We start from the raw sequence: 10,513 nt of genomic DNA on the forward strand, positions 1-10,513 counted from the left end.
AGTTGTTGTTGTCCTGTTGTTAGCAGCTGCACGGCGGGTCTTCTTCTTGATCTTCTTTCTTCATTTGATATCGGGATCTGAGGAAGGAAGGTTCAGGGAGCCCCTAAATAGTAAGTTTAGGGGCGTTACAGGTAGGGCAAGGGCAGGGACCAATGGGTCTCTGTCCTCGGGTGAGTACACCCCCTGGCCTGCTCCTCTCCTGTAAGAGGGGGCAGGAGCCTAGCTGGGATTGGGCAGGAATCGCCATCTATAAGATGGCCGGAGCCCGGGGTAGTGCTTCACCTCGCCTCCTCCACCTGAGAGGTGGAGTTGGCACAGGTTGGCACACCCCCCCCTCCTGATGTAATTTTTCCCGCCAGTCTTCCCGCCAGAGTGGGGGAAGAACTGGTTGCAGCAACTGGTCTGGAGAAGCTCTCAGAGGCGGTATGCCTTTGAAGCTTCCCCTGTCCATCCTGGGGGAGGAGACATAGCAACTCGCCCAGGATGTGCTTTGTTGCAGACCCAGGAGAGCCGGGGGCTCTCCACCCAGGGGTCCAGCAACATGTCTGCTTTGTGGCAGCCTCTGCAGCCACTCATCCCAGACATGGATTGTAGGTTCGAGTTTTTAGAGGGCATTTCTAAGATGCCCTCTCGTGCTGTCATGTGGTCTGGTTTTACCTTTGCACTGTGTTATGTTAGCATGTACGTGTTAGAAGTTTAAACGCCATTTTCCTTTTCTGCAGCCTCTTCACATGACACATTTTGTTATTAGAGCTTTTCGCCTAGTTGGATATTTTGCTTCACACAAGAATAACATGTTTGCTTATAGTTTCAGCCTGGATTGGTAAGCTATGTCTGTACAGTGAGTGCTGAGGCCTTCAAGGTTATTTCAACACAGCGCTTGTTTGGATTTAGGCGTTATTTAATAATGCACTACACAGAGCATGAGTTACACACTTGATGACTATTGGTGTGCAGAGAGTTGGTGCAGAAGATGATGTGTTCCATTTCTGCTGAACCCAAAGGTATGGGCCCGCCCTTCTAAACCCCAAGAGACCTTCTGTAGATATTATATAATATACTAGCTAGGGAGGGTAAACTGAGGTTCTATTTATACCTTTTCCCTTTAGCATTTTAACATGCTTTCTCCCTTTGTATTTTACGGAATAGTAACCATGCTGCTAACTTTGTTCCTTATAATATGTTTGCTTGTATTAGCTAAGATAACTGCGCTTGAGAACACTGCTTTAGAAATAAATCTTTCAAACTTGCACGTGTCCTTATTTACTCCTCGTTCTGGATTGATATGTTAGTATAACGAAAGAGTGTTCATGTGTTCCATGTTAACTGAGGTGTTCTAAGTCCATGTTCTGGGTTGTCTAAAACATCAGGAGTCGGTAAGAACCAATGAGACACTGATTGCTAATCTGGTAGGGGATTTTGGATACTAAGGTGAGTTTTGGCACACCCTAATTCACCAAGGTTCTAAGTCTCTATGCACAGTTCTGTGTGAGAGCAGGATCCCTGTGACATGGCGCCCAACCGTTGGTGGTCTTATTACATGACACTTGAGTAGTGCCTGTATCTGTCCTTAACACCCTTCACTATTATTTCCGGAAAACAGTGGTGTTGGACAAACCTACCTATACTTACATAGGTCTTTTCAAGCTTGATTCTTTCAAAACTGTTTCCTTGAATTACTACCCAGTTGTGCTACGTAATTTTTATTGTATAATTTCCTTTCTGTGTCACTATGGCCGCAGTGAACATTCCGCAACATAGTCGCATTGCGGTGCGCAATCACTTGCAGAATTATGTCACCGTGGATGGCATGGCTGTGATCATGGTAGTGAGTGTGGAAGTAGCTTACCCATACACATTTTTTTATTCGTGGGTGACCTTCCCGGCTGTGAACGAAATATACCAATGTGTTCGACACTTACACTCCCAGTGCCGTGCCTCTTGAATATGCTCCCTATAGGGCACAGGAAGTTCCGATTAACGCTTGGCAGCACCGAATTTGGTTTAATGGGGTCCTACCCCACACTTTGACAACACCGAGGTTAGGTCCTTTGTCCATTCCAGGCGTGCCTTGGCCTGTTTTCGCTGGATTTACACCTCCTCCTCAGCATGGGGCATGTACCGTTGCTGAATTGAGACGGCTACATGTAGTCGCAATAGCGTAATTAGGTCGTTAGTGCAATACATTACCCCCAATCTCCCGGGCGGGCCCTAGGTGGTGCGAAGCTTCCTGCCAGACAGGGCGGAATGAAGCTTAGTCCTGTAATGGTCAACGTTGTGATGGGCAAGCGCCCCCAGAATAAGGATGTCTTTCCTTTCTGGCTTGCCGAGAAGTTTCACCAGCTGGAAGCGGTATTTCCTAACACGACTCCTGGTGAAAAACACAGGATTCTGACAATTAGCATGCCTAAAGACTTGATCCCAGAAGCTGGTGACTGTGAGTCATGGGGTAAGATCTTTGCAGCAGTGTATACGAGGTGCTTCGGCACACCGTCAATGACTGTCCTTCCGACGGTCATTAAGTGTGTTGAAGATGAGCTCGGACCTGAGGCAGCGGTTGAACTGGGTAAGCGCCTCTGCGACAGTTTTGACGTAGTTTCCGATCTCGTTCTTGCGAATGTCAAGGGAGATGCTGTGAGCTTTCAGGTGTCTAATGCTTTGCAGGATGTGCCTGATGCCGACAAACCCCAACAGTTACCAAGAATTATTGTGGCGGCTTATAAGACCGTGGGCTGCAATTGTTTGAGAGTCAAGCCATTTTCCACTAAAGAGAAAAAGCAACCCCAAGGGCCGAAGTCAGAGACTGACGAACTGCCCAAGGCTAAAAAGCAAAATTGGCAGAAAAAACTAAAACAAGGTAAACAACAACAGCAGAAACAGGAGTCTCGTCCTGTATCACCTGTGCCTGCGCCTACAGAACGTATTTATGACTTGCGCGACGATAAAATCCCCTGATCGCTTTCAGGTTTCTGAACAACGCTCTCCTCGTTCTTTTCAGGACTCATCGGCCTTATCGACCGGTGGTGGAGGAGGCGGCAGAGGTCGGGGTGGCCAGCAAGGACGCGACCAGCCCCGCCCGAAAGACAGTAAAGGCAAGCAGGATGATTCGACACCGAAAAGACCCCAGTTTCAGAAAAAGTAAGTTGCTGCTTTAACAGCGAGATGTGCCACAGATAGTGACAACGCAGCTTCGGTATCAGACATGGGTACTGACCTTGCTGGACAGCACGGCGGAGATTACCATAGTGCGAGAGGCCCTGCATCTGCTACTGAAGGTGACAGCGACTGACCAATATGTTGTTGTGGAGACGGCTGATACTAGAGTAGCTCCTCCTGATAGACTTTGTAACATAGTCTTTTTAATTGAAGGTGACATACAGCGTAACATCAAAGGAGTATTTTGGGAAAATCTTACGACTACCTATGACATTTTGTTAGCGGAGGCTGACTAGCCCCCACCTTTTGTGCTTGCAGCTCCGAGAGGGGAGGAGGTAATCCTTCCTAGTTTCGCACACACGGTCTCGAAAGAGCATGCGCTGAATTTTTCAGACGAGTGGGCTAAGGCTCTTGCGCCAGCTTTGTACCGTACACAGTGTGGTTGGGATACATTTTCCCCAAACCACAAGATTCCATTACAGTCTATGCCACAGCCTCAACCTCAATATGCCATCCGACGGGAAGCTAAGGCTTCCGTCGCGGAAATCCTTGAGCAATTGGAATATCAAGGTGTGATTGAAACTTGTGTGTCACCGATGAATAACCCTCTTTTTACTGTGAGCCTGACGGCTCGTACCGTTTGGTATTCGATTACCGGCATTTGAACTCGCATTGCCGTACCTGTGCAGTACAGAATACTCACAGCTCTGCTCTTGTGGATGATCTTGTGCGTAAACGGTTTAAAACCACGTTTGACATATCCAACGTTTTTTTTGCCCACAATTTGGACGGACTGAGTTCCCAGTGGACCAGTTTTACCTGTGGCGGCAAACAACGCCAGTATAAAAGATTACCGATGGGCTATAAGAATAGTCCGGGCGTGTTTGCTGCCCATATTGTCTCTCTTTTAGAGAGGATAGACGCTGATGCGTGTTCGTATGTGGATGACATTTATCTCACAGACGAGCTTTGGGCGCATTTGTGTCGCGATGATCGCATGATTTGGAATCTTTGCGGACTTTGGTTACAAATTCAACTTTGCAAAGTCCCACATTGCAGAGTACACAGTGTTGTTCCTGGGCTACGAGCTCAGCAACGAAGGTCGAGGATTGTCTCCTCACTTCTTGGAGAAATACGCTCAACTGCGCGCTCCTACAACTCTGAACAAATAACAGTCCTTGCTGGGATTTTTGAATTTCGGGCGTACTTATATTCGCGAATATGCCCAGCGTATCAAGCCTTTGTATGCTTTGATACAACCTACTTTTACCAAATCTTGCTGGCTGCCAGAACATTCAGCTATTTTGCAATCTTTGCAGGCTGATCTTCTAGAATCTAAATTCTTACTGACTCGTGATACCCACACCAACCTGGTGATAAGAATCATCCCTGGGGCGGTGGGTTTCACATAACTTACTTTTAACGAAGGAGACACAGTACCTATTGCTTACAAGTCACAATTGTACACTTTGGCTGAAATGCGGTTTTCCTCTGTGGAAAAAGTTTTGACAGCAGTGCAAATGGTGATTCTCAAGGAACGTGCACTGTCGCAGGGAAAATGCATGTTGGTTGTAACCCCATTTCCTGCATTAGAGGCAGTGACGAAAGCCAGTGTACCAAATTCTAAAGCTTTGCACCCTCGGTGGATACAATGGGCAGCATTATTGACGTCTCCGGATGTCACGTTTATTTTTGATGCCTCCTTACAGTCGCAGGAGTTTTTGTAGTATGAGTTTGTTCTTCCTGCCCCTTTGGCTATGCGGCCTTTGGAGGACTTCCATTGCATCATATACACTGATGGTTGGGCGCAGGTTGCGCATGGGTCTAAGCACCCAGATCTTTCCGCTATTGTGGTAGGTGCCATGGTGAATGACGAGTTCAAGTCCAGGGTCGTGCACACACTGACTCTTAGGGTCTGCACCGTACAATTGGCAGAGCTTCATGCTCTGATGCTTGCATTGGAGTACGCGGATCCTAGTGTGACAACTCTTATTTTGAGTGATTCTTACTACTGTGTCCAGTCTTACAATGAAAACCTGTTTTTTGGATTCAGAATGATTTTCGTGATTCCAAGGGTAGCACAATAAAACATAAAATGATCTGGGTCCGAGTGGCTGAGCTTAAAGAGCAGTTGCCCCTCGTGTTTGTGATTCATACTCTCGGTCATCAGTGCGTAGGAGTCCACGCTGTTGGCAATTTGCTTGCTGACGAGGCAGCAAAATCAGCAGTATCGGCATATTTGGTTGCAGCAGTTACATGTTCCAAAAGTAAGATTGATGATGATATCTTGGCAGCTGTTGCTGCAACTGAGAAGGGAAGTAAATATCCAAAACGATTCCCTTCGAAGTATTCATACCACTTAAGTCCTGATAAAGTTCCTTATGTGAAAATACCTGACGTTGGTGAGAGGTTAATTCCCAACGCAGACCGCAGGCCTACACTGATTACCGCAGCCCATGAAGGTGATGCGTCTGCGGGCGTTTCGTCTACTGTACCTCAGTTACAACAACGTTTCTGGTGGCGGGGACTGTACAAACAGACGCATGATTATGTCCTTCAATGTGACATTTGCCAGCAGATTAAGCCTTCAACTGCTACGCGTCCGCCCCAGACACAGTTGTACATTTCTAATAAACCACTTGGATGTGTTTATGTAGATCACTGCGGTCCTTTTTCTTCTGATACTGCGTACAAGTACATCTTAGTAGCAGTTGATTCATGCACACGCTTTGTGTGGGTGTGGCCACACCATGGCACTGATTCACGGACTGTCATAGGAGACTTGCGTGCCTTTGTAGGGATTTTTGCCTGTGGTACCTTCCATTCGGATCGTGTCCGGCTGTCGCCTCGAAGTCGTATAAGGATGCCATGACTTAGTTGGGGGTACAAGTCAAGTTTTCGTATCCATACAGACCTGAGGGTAATAGTGTTGTGGAACGGATGAACCGAGATTTAAAGCAGTCTTTGACAGCTCGAGTTATAGGAACTGGCTGGCCCACCTCAATAGCGTGCAGCGTGCTCTTAATAATCTCCCTAAAAGGTCTCTGGGTGGGGGGACCCCATACGAGATTCTCTTTGGTATCAAGATGTATGTCCCGGACCTTGACGGTCTAGACTCGGTGGCTCAAGCTGCCTCCTTTGACGTAGATGAACATTGCAATGTTTTACAAGGTCTACAAAAGACAAGAGACAGTCTTGCAAAGGAACATTTGCCCTCCCCTTCGGATGATGTGTTGCAGATCCCGGTAGTTGGCTGGCTACCCCAAAGAACTGGTTCGTGAGAAGATCGAAAACAAGAAAGAATTAGGTCCCTCTTATTGAGCTACGGTTCCAGTGCTTGGAGTGAAGGGCACAAGAACAGTCATTTGACTACCACTTCCAGGTCGTTAGGAGAACAGGTAAATCTCCATAGACAATGTCAAGATACACAGAGTGGCAGATTCTTCTTAGTATGACACCGGCAGTCTCATGTCCTTCGATTTTGAGAAATTCTGTTTTTGCCCCGGTTTCCAATCCTGTGCCTGCTGTTGCTCTCGAGTTGCCTGCTGTTTCCAGTCCTTTATTGAGTATACTGCCTGGATTTGCAAACTCGCTTAGCTACAGAATCCAGATTTTCATTTGACACTGTTTCTCACACATCAAAAAGGCCTTCAAGGATTTCTATTCTGGTAAAACTATTTAAAAAAACCTTTTTTGATTCCCCCTTGGACTTCTATTTGGATGGTGCTTTTTTTGATTTACCTTTTTATGTCAATTGGTTTTGTGTTTGATTTTTTCCGTCTCGTCAATGGACACTATGTTGAGGAGAGAACATGCATTCGACGTATCAATGGAACATTAGCGCCCCATTCCTCATCACACAGATTGAAGAGAGACTTGGTCTTAGTTAACATCACTGCTTGGCCTGTCTTAGATGAGATTGTATAGGATGCTGTTTGATTTCAAATCCATGGGCCCACTGAGGTTATAAATGTCCCTAATGTGCTTAGAGTGTCTATGGGGGATGTAGTTAAACAAAATATACGTTCTGATGATTGGGATGTTCAGGCCGTAGAATCTTTGTTTTCTGATTTGAAATATTATGCTGCCTTTGATGCTGAAGATTTATACTTGGAGTCTGCTAATTACGGTGATTTGTATTGTTATCAACATTTTGGCAATCACTACCTGCATAAAGCTAATACCAGGAGTCTCACGGTAAATTACACCCAGTGGGAACACTGTCCAGCTCCTATACAAGGCAGTTCTGCTTCCTTTTTGAAAAGGTTCACTTACTTTACAGATTTTAATCAGTCTAATCCCCATGCATTTTATTTTAAAATGACCGAAAAGTCCACATCCAAAGTTAGACTTACTGATACTAAATTATTGTACTCCAAGTCCTTTCTAAACCAGTTAGCTTTTGGGGGTTATGAGTTGTGGAAGGATACTATTGACCTTAAATCAGTTTGGCGTTCTAAAAGCTGGCAAGTGCAAGGCACTGAGGCTTTGCACCGTGCATGCCTCATCCCGAACCATGTGTTGTTTTTGAAGTCTACAATTTCACAGACAACATGCTTTGGATTGGCTACTCCTAAAAGATTAAATGCTCCTTCTTTTCCTGATATAGAGGAATATTCTATTGGAGTAATACTACTAAATTTTCCATGAGAGAGTTGCAGGCTCTGTTATTGAATTCTTCCTTTAATATTTCCAGTTTGGATCCCGAAGGCTGGTTGCTCTGGCACCGAAGTGCTGACTCATGCCAGCATCGTTTTCTGGATTTAGCACATGGCTTTACACAGGTCAGGGTAGATCCCCGTTTTGAAAGTGGCCATTCTGTGACTACCTATTCTGTAGGCAAATTATGTCAGAACTGGCTCAGACATTCTACCTTGGCATCAGTTAAACTGCATTTATCTAAACCATGGGTACTCACAAACTTTCTCTCGGGGGCCAAATTTACAGTGTGGGTTGTGTCCGAGGGCCGCACCAGTGGGGGCGGGGTCATTGGGGGAGGGGGCGGGGCTAGAGCAACAAAAAAAACTGTGACCATGAGGTTGAGCACAGGTCCCTGCTGCGGACGGCTTCATCCACTGAGCCACCTGACCCCGCATACACACATACCTCTCTCTCTCTCCCTCTCCCTCCCCCTCCCTCTCTCCCTCTCTCCCTCTCTCCCTACCTCTCTCTCTCTCTCCCCCTCCCTCTCTCCCCCTCCCTCTCTCCCTCTCTCTCCCTCTCTCCCCCCTCTCTCTCTCTCCCTCTCTTTCCCTCTCTTTCCCTCTCCCTCTCTCTCCCTCTCTCTCCCCCCTCTCTCCCTCCCTCTCTCCCTCCCTCTCTCTTCCTCTCTCTCCCTCTCCCTCTCCCTCTCTCTCCCTCTCCCTCAGACTGTCTCACTCCGTCTCTCTTCCTGATTCCCTCTGTCTCACTCACTCTGACTGTCTCGCTCCCTCTCTCTCTCTCTCTCTCTCTCTCTGTCTCCCTCTCTCTCTCTGTCTGTCTCTCCTAACCTCTCCCTCTCTGTCTCCCTTTCTCTGTCTTCCTCTCCCTTTCTCTGTCTTCCTCTCCCTTTCTCTGTCACCCTCTGTCTCCCTTCCTCTGTCTTCCTCTTCCTTTCTCTGTCTCCCTTTCTCTGTCGTCCTCTCCCTTTCTGTCACCCTCTGTCTCCCTTTCTCTGTCTTCCTCTCCCTTTCTCTTTCACCCTCTGTCTCCCTTTCTCTGTCTTCCTCTCCCTTTCTCTGTCACCCTCCGTCTCCCTTTCTCTGTTGTCCTCTCCCTTTCTCTGTCACCCTCCCTCTCCGTCTCCCTCCCTACCACCCTCTCCCCTCTTTGTCTCCCTCCCTCTCCCTTTCTCTGTCTCCTTCCCTCTCGCTCTCTTTGTCTCCCTTCCTCTGTCCCTTTCCTCCCTCTGCTTCCCTCCTCATTCTGTCTGTCTGTCTGTCAACCTCTGTCTGTTTCCATCTATCTGTCTCCCTCCCTCTGTTTGTCTCCCTCTGTCGGTCTCCCTCCCTCTGTCTGTCTCCCTACCTGTCTCCCTCTCCCTCAGACTGTCTCACTCCCTCTAACTCCCTCTCTCTTTGTCTCCCTGATTACCTGTCTCACTCACTCCGACTGTCAGTCCCTCTATCTCTCTGTCCCCCTCTCTCTCTCTCTTTCTGTTTCCCTCTTTCTCTGTCTCCCTCTCTCACTCAGTCTGTCTCTCTCTCCTTACCTCTCCCTCTCTGTCTCCCTCTCTCTCTTTCCCTCTCTGTCTCCCTCCTCACTCTGTCACCCTCCTCCCTCTGTCGCCCTCCCACTCCCTCCTCCCTCCATCTGTCTGTCTTGCTCCCTCCCTCTGTCTATCTCCGTCTTTCTCCCTCCCTCTGTACGTCTCCCTCTCCCTTTCTCTGTCTCCCTTTCTCTGTCTTTCTCTCTCTGTCTCCCTTTTCCTCCCTCCCTCGCTCTCCCTCTGTCTGCCTCCCTTTAACTACCTCCCTCCTTTCCCTCCCTCCCTGGCTGCACGCGGATGCCATGTACAAGATTACGGGGTCACCATACAGATGCACTTGTGAAAAGTGCCCATCACTCGATGTCGTCAGCCGGGCCTTGGAGTAGCGCGGCGCTCAGGCAAGAGCTGGAGAGGCTCTCTGCTACAAACGGCCTCTGTTTTAACCCCCTGTTCCCCAGGGATGTCACACGAGATCTGGATCAGCAGGGACACCCACAGTCAGGATTAAACGGAGGCCTTGTTTATGCAAGTTTACAACAAGGCATTGAGAATGCAGAGCGCGCGCACTGATGATAGAGTGCATTAGGGATGCTCCGTTAAGGGTATATGATTAACTCAAAAGACTCTTGTCACAACGCCGCACAATGGCAGTATGATTTTCGATTTTACTTTTAACTCGATTTGAGTCACTTATAAAGCTGAAAGTATTTCGACGGATTACTTCAGAGATCGGCAGAATTAAGCAAAGTCCCAGCCCTGGCCTCAGGGGTCTCACACACCTAGACCCCCACCCCATTTGTGACGCACTCCGGCATCAGCCTTGTAGGCAGCCCAAGGGCTTTAGGTTTAAGCCCTGCAGTGCCCAGCTGTAACTGTCAATCAGGTTTCATCAGAGCCGCACCCGAGAACTTCACAGGTCGTTAAAAGACCATTCCTATGTTAATGAGGCTTTTTTCTTGTTCCACCTCTTGGCGCCCCTGCAGCTCCGCTCGGACTATTACTGGAATGCCCGGCCCCCACAGAGCAGCAGAGTCTCTGCACGCACTGTTTGCAGACACTCTTATTTTTTTAATTTATTTTAACCATGGGTAAATTGTCTGCTAGATCCGCAGGGCCGCCAGGGAAGGCTTGCCGGGCCGCCACTGGCCCGCGGGCCGTACTATGAGT

Source organism: Lissotriton vulgaris, chromosome 4_1 (genome assembly GCF_964263255.1).
Source record: "Lissotriton vulgaris chromosome 4_1, aLisVul1.2, whole genome shotgun sequence".
In the NCBI taxonomy this organism is placed as follows: Eukaryota; Metazoa; Chordata; class Amphibia; order Caudata; family Salamandridae; genus Lissotriton; species Lissotriton vulgaris.